This window comes from Colias croceus, chromosome 3 (assembly GCF_905220415.1).
Source record: "Colias croceus chromosome 3, ilColCroc2.1".
NCBI lineage: Eukaryota > Metazoa > Arthropoda > Insecta > Lepidoptera > Pieridae > Colias > Colias croceus.
The window spans coordinates 11,314,938-11,322,325 of NC_059539.1; the positions used below are offsets into that span (position 1 = coordinate 11,314,938).

The window sequence follows — 7,388 nt, forward strand, 5'->3', positions numbered from 1 at the left end:
ATGTTTGTTTTCATTTAGGATATTTAACAACATAAAAATTCATGTTGTAGTTTTTGGTACTTTTTACACAAATAATGTATCAAATATTGGTGTCTTAATATTCCGTACGTATTTCATCAACAAAGATTGTGTTAATATATTATATAGAATAAGCACTTGTAGTATTGTATTAAGTTTATTGGGTGGCGACCAAGGTCTGTGTAACATGGTATTCAAAAAAGATAAAGTTCATGCACGTAATAATAAATATAATATTATCACTCTAGTAACATATCATTTCTTGTTGTATTTGTTAGATTCGCAGGGTGTCCAAGTTGGTATAGCGATACACTTAATTACAATCATTACAACATTTAACAACAGTACTAGATTGCCTATTGTCTTATACGAGCACTCATGTTTTGTGTATTGTAAACGATTTATAAGTTTATACTGCGACAATCGCACCTTATTGTGCGACAGTCGTATCCAGCATTTAATTCAAATAATAATTTTCATTAATTATAGTGACATTATAAACACACATATTCCATTTATTGTAGTATGTATCATATACAGAATTATACAGAGTATTATAGTGTTAGCCATTTATCTTGTCTATATTTTAAACGTTATTGTACATTTTATTGTTATTCATATTATCCATCAATTAATTGTTATAATAATCCTCATTAATCATATAAAAGCAACTATTACACTTGTACTATATATTATTATTATCCCAAACAGTATTAATAGTATTATACATAATATAGTGTTATTCATTTACCTTGTCCATAGTTTAAACTTTATTATGGATTCAATAATTATTAGTCACATTCAGTATTAAAAATAAATTAAAGGTTGGTTTCATCAATCCTGGCTCTCTTGGAACCCATCATGACGAGTTTGTCGTCGCACTGGACCGACTTCGGGTGGATATATTGGCGGTCAACGAGACCTGGCTCCGCGAGGGTGAAGAGGGTCGTGCGCCCCTTGTTCCCGGCTATAGGCTGCGACATATACCACGCTCGAGAAGTATCCGTAATCGCGGAGGCGGTGTTGGATTTTACGTGAAGGAGGGTATGGTAGTTAAAACTTTGCAACATCCTATAACCTTGCAAGTTGAGCAAATGTGGGTGAAAACCACAGTTCAGGGTAAAACGGTTGTATTGGGAACAGCATATAGACCTCCTTGGCTCGATGTTCAGATATTTTTGGATGCCCTGATCGAATCTCTTGGTTCCTTCATGTGGTCCGACAATATAGTGCTCTTAGGGGATTTTAATATTAACTTTTTAAATAAGCAACACGTTTCTTTCTCCAAACTTGAGAGTTTTTTGCATACGATGAATCTCACTCAACTTATATCTGAACCAACACACTTCACGGATAAAAGCGAGACGTTGCTGGATTTGATATGCACGAACATTGCAGCATCGCACGTTGTCGTTGAGCATGTCAGCGCCCTGAGCAGTCATGCATTTGTTTCTTGTACATTAAATATACCCAAGGACAAATATATCCCTAGATGGATAACGTACAGGTCTCTGAAAGATATTGACATGGAGAGTTTTGAAGCGACCCTAGAAGAAGTAAGGTGGCACACAATTATGGAAATGAATAATGTCGACGAGATGGTAAAGATTCTTACAATATACATCCAAATAATTTTTGATCATCATGCTCCTCGAAAAGTGAAATATGTAAAACACAAGCTTTATCCATGGATTACTGATACCATTAAATTGATGATGAAAACTCGAGACGAAGCGCAAGTTACTGCCAGAAGAAGTAAAGAGGGTAAACATAAGGCATATTACAAAGAACTAAAAAGTATCGTCAGCCAGGCTCTGCATAGAGAAAAGCAATCATACTTTGACAATTATGTTAATAGTAATATCAATAACCCGCCTAAATTGTGGAAGCACATTAAGGAACAAGTCGTAATTAAAGCTAAACAGGATAATAAGTTACCATCGCATTTCAATGATCCCGATAAATTAAACTGTGACTTTCTTAATGTTCCTGGCAACAACAAATCTGACCTATCGACGTTGACTTATTACGAATTTCACCGGTACTGTAACGCCACCTTCTCATTTAAAATCTGTAAATGAAAACACGGTACTTAAAGCCTTACAAACCTTGAAGTCTCAAGCAGTTGGAGTCGATGACATGTCCTTAGATATGTTAAAACTTACTTCCTCCAAAATCCTGCCAGTCATCACGCATATCATAAACACGTCCTTCCGTACGCATCAGTTTCCTGAACTTTGGCAAAGTGCTCTGGTACATCCTATACCTAAGAATGACAATCCATTGACCTCAAAAGATCTGAGGCCGATCAGTGTACTTCCGTGTCTCTCGAAAGTGATAGAGAGGATAGTACACAATCAGTTAACCCAGTTCTTAGAGCAAAATGGAGTATTATCCGATTTGCAGTCGGGGTTCAGGAAGGGACGTGGTGTTGCCTCTGCACTAACTGAAGTTGTAGATAACATCCTGAAGGCGCAAGACACGGGCATGAGTACTGCTGTTGTATTCCTTGATTACACTAGAGCTTTTGACACCATCAATGTTCCGCTTCTTCTATCCAAGATGTCGTACTATGGGTTTAGTAAGGAAACAATAAGCTGGTTCAGTAGTTATCTCAACAAACGTACTCAAACTGTAGTCATCCGCAAGGAAGATGGTTCAATTGCATATTCCAGGCAAAGTAGCGTGACCAGAGGAGTTCCGCAAGGCTCCATCCTGGGTCCCCTACTTTTCATTCTGTACAGTACGGATATTACGCGTGAAATAAGATATTGCCGGCACCATTCATACGCAGATGATATACAATTATATATATCTTTTCATCCATCTCGAACTGTTGAAGCTATTGCCGAATTAAATTCAGACCTTCAGCGTATTTCAAAATGGTCGGAGAAAAACTCTCTGGTTATTAATCCTGCGAAGACCAAATTTATGTTATTGGGAACACCGATTTTGGTTGAAAAAGTGGCGAAACATAATCCGCTTATCAGTGTAGAGGGGCAGTTGATTGAACGCGTTAGGGAAGCTCGCAATCTTGGGATCGTGTTCGATGAAAATTTGAGGTTCGAGAAACACATTCATACCACCATTTCAAACTGTTTCTATAGATTAAAGCTGTTGTATCGTATAAAATCCTACATTACCGCACCCTTACGTTCAAGGCTGTGCGAGGCACTTATACTCTCGAAATTCAATTTCGCGGACACCATGTACGGTACAAGATTGCTTGAAAAAACTAAGACTGCAATACAGCGCGTTCAGAACGCCTGCGCTCGTTTCTGTTGGGACATACCTTCGAGAGATCACGTAACGCCGTATCTGATCAAGGCAAAAACGCTCAACATGGAACGACGCAGACGCCTTCACTTCGCTGTCATGCTTTTTGAAGTGGTAACATCCCAGATGCCTAAATACCTTTACTGTAAGCTGAGGTGGATGAGAGACAGAAAAGGTTCGCACTTCACAAGAGGGTCCACGTACATGCTAGTTATGCCAAAGTTCCATACAACTGCTTTTAGAGGTAGTTTTGTATACAACGCAACGAAGTGCTGGAACAATCTTCCGCCGCCGATACGTGAGTCAGTGTCAAAAAATGCTTTCAGATATAAATATAAAGCACACTTGATAAACGAATTCGTCAAACAAGCCTAGTTGCGTTGTATATAGGGCTAATATACATTTATTTATTTATTTATTATGTTATTTTATATGTATTTTCAAATATATATATATATATATATCTCTTTATTTTTATTTATTATTATTATAATTTTTTTGTTTTTATATGTTCATATGTATAATTCTGTAGAGGATTTTTGTTTCTATTTAGTATCTATTTATTATTTTTCCTGTATAGGTATTATTAGTAATAGTCACGGTTAGGGGACACTTTGGGCTTCTGCCCTGTTGTCTTGTGGGGGGCACTGAAAACCAGCGTTATGCCGACCATGTCGGCATGACATATGCTGAGGGCCTCACCATTTAGGTCGCCACACAAATTTATTATTATTTTCTCTGTTTTGCGTTCTGTTCTTTCTTTTTTTTTTTTTTTAATTTTGTTACTTATGTTTTATGTGTCAATGTGGTGTACCTAATAAATGATTTTCATTTCATTTCATTTTCATTTCAAACAAACTCTTCAGCTTTATAATATTAGTATAGATATGCGACACTAATTTTCCGCCCGCCTTTGTAGGTTTACGAATTTGCAAACTTAATTTTTCTTCTTTTGTTTTTGCTCTTGCTTATGTTATTTTGCAAGGTCTCTTGCAAGTTGAAATTTTATAGTGAAATAGATTTACGCTGTATTTACTGTCTGCCCAAAAAGTATAACGAATATAACATTAGTGTTATACTTTTCGTCTCATCGTTCAGAACCTACACAATACTCATAAATCTGAATTTAAATTATGATATCGAAACCCTTAAAAGAATATAATTATGGCTCTTCACCAATATACACATTAATAAAATATCAAAATAAAAAAAAAACATGTCTATTCAACTTTATTTATATTTTATTTATAAATTATATTATTTCTGAATAATCTCCAAAACTATTAAACTGATGCTATCTGATAGAATTTCTCAAATACCTCAAGAAAATTGACTATTAAAAATTATATCAGAGATCTATTAATAGAATATTATAAATGTATAAATTCTCTTTTTTGGCCACGCAAGGTTGAAGCAAGGGTAAATGCTATTAATAAATTAAAACTCATCCGTTAGAAGTTATCAGAGTTTACAAATGAATATATAAAATTTAGCATAAAAATTCAAAAATAAAATTAATAGTAGTCGAGCTTGGTGAACTTGGTGGTTTATATTCTTACATAATTATTATATATTATTTTGACGTAACAACGTCTTATAATTCGATAGAGCCGGCTGCACGCCCGAAAAAACACGACTCATGCGGCGTTACCTCGCTCTGAGGCGTTCCAGTGCAAGCGAGAGCGCGGAAAGAGCGATAAAGAAGCACAATCGTTATCACGTTCAACTATCGTCAGTAAACCGACTTTACAGACAACCAATTTTTTTGACGTGACAACGTCTTATAATTCGATAGAGCCGGCTGCACGCCCGAAAAAACATGACTCATGCGGCGTTACCTCGCTCTGAGGCGTTCCAGTGCAAGCGAGAGCGCGGTACCAACTGGTAGCCAGTAAAGGTCGGTGCGTAATATTTACGAAATGGAATTTATTATTGTACAGTTTCGTTAGGTAGAGCTCATACACTACATGAATCTTATTCAACGTAATCATAAATAACATAATCTCTTGTTTTAGGAAAAAACAAGAGATTATGTTATTTAGCTTTCAATATAATATGAATAATTTATATTACTCGCAATAAAAAAATGTATTTATATTATTCACATTAGGGTGTTAAGTTAAAATATTTTTAGCAACAACAATATTAAAATTGTCAAAAATCATCGGTTTACGATATCAAATACTCTGCAGTCTACGTGTTAATAAACCTTCAAACGATGATCTGCCTCTACGACCATAACCTGCATAGAAATAAAATGTTATCTCTAAGTGTGGCTTAATTGCTTCCAAAGCAATCAAAACTTATTTAAGTGCATATACATAAGATATTTTATTACAGTTTACTGACTCTATCCATTTGACGACTCTACATATTTAAAACACAAGAGTATTTACTTTGTAGAGACTAGGCTGCATTCAAAGTATCCTCTACTAAGTTTGTAGCCCATGGGAGAGATATAGCATATTCATGTATGTAATCCATATTCATAGTATAATTTGACCCAAGCTATTTTCACGTGGAAGCCTGATTTGGGGTATCAAAATATTTGACACGACCTATATAATATCTGACGATCTATACGTCTGCATTTGCATTTCGCGTTTGATTCGATTAACTGTGTTTGGAAGGGTTATAGATATTAAAATCGAATTTGTAGAGCACGATAAGTGATTTTATTTGCGCTTATATTACGAAGTAGGACGCGAGGTAGAATTATGCTGGTATAAATTATTGATTTAATTATAAATAATTAATGATTATTTCGTTAAAATAGTAATTAAGTATAGAAGAAGATTTTAATTGAAATGTTATAGTTTATTTTATCTGATAGAGCTTAGTATATCTGAGCGTATGATGTACTGCTATTTTATAATAAAGTGGCGCCCATTAGAGGCATGTAAAATTACATAGGATAACACAACCTTCAAAACCTACAACTTACCAAATATAAAATAAGAGCTTCCAGTATCACATGCACATACACAATTCGCTCTACATAACGCTGTCACGTTTTATCTTACAAATCGATCGTATTTATCATATCTATCAATATTTTCGCACGTGAAGCACGTCAATTCACAAACACAACACTCACTGAATGTCGTATACACTCGCGATGCGGTATTCGACGCGGAGCGACGCACGTCCGTCCGCTCCGAGTGCTCGGTTACAACTGGAGTACAGCCTTCACCGCGCAAGCCTCCATGACTCCATCAAAGTACTTCAGCAGAATTGTTAGACGCTAGCGCCAAGCACTTTCATAAGATATTAAGGACTTGATTCCGAACCAATCGGCGTTCAGTGTTGTTTTAAGTTGCTCATTTTAATAAGTCCCGTCTAGAGGTGCTTAGAGCTATAGTTTTAGATGAATTCATTAACGGTTCTGTGAATCCGCACTGAACTAAATTCATTAATATTTTTTGTGTTTTTAGCTGTTTAAATTTGTTATAAGCAAATTTTCCGTAAGGTTAATGATCTGTTTTAACCTTGTAAACGTAATACTCGGAGCTATCTAAATTCAGATAAAGAGCAAAAAAAATACTATAAAGAACATTTTCAATAAGGAAACGAAATAATTGACTTGAACTTTGCCTTGTTGAGATTTTCCCTATAAACTTCATCAAAGCTAAAATTATAAATATTTTTCAATATTGTCAGCGACTTAAATATTTTAACGTTATTAAAGTCTTCCTTTTCGTATTACATGTATTAAAATATGTTTATTGTATTAAATTATTTTGTTTAACATATCTCTTTTCTTAAATATAGGTACTACTAGGTTTCCGCCCGCGGCTTCGCACGCGCAGTCAATGAAAAACCCGCATAGTTCCCATTCCCGTGGGATTTCCGGGATCGCGTCATTTTCCCGAGATAAAAAGTAGCCTATGTCCTTTCTCGGGTATCAAAATATCTCCATACCAAATTTCATGAAAATTGTTTCAGTAGTTTAGGCGTGATTAAGTAGCAGACAGACAGACAGAGTTACTTTCGCATTTATAATATTAAGTATGGATTAAATACATGTACATTTAAAACAAGCCGTTGCCCAGCTTCGCTTCAGAGGTATCATTTGATTATACAAATAAAAAACA

The 7,388-nt window shown here is 35.2% G+C and overlaps 1 protein-coding gene across 1 annotated transcript in view; it reads right to left on the reverse strand.

Annotated features, from left to right (window-relative positions):
* LOC123706163 (nephrin) overlaps positions 1 to 6,439 on the reverse strand; it is a 373,060-nt gene extending 366,621 nt beyond the window's left edge. The window contains exon 1 of the mRNA XM_045655331.1: positions 6,239 to 6,439. The gene's annotated coding sequence lies outside the window, so the exon portion shown is untranslated. The remainder of the gene's footprint in view (positions 1 to 6,238) is intronic.
* Positions 6,440 to 7,388: the final 949 nt, after the last annotated feature.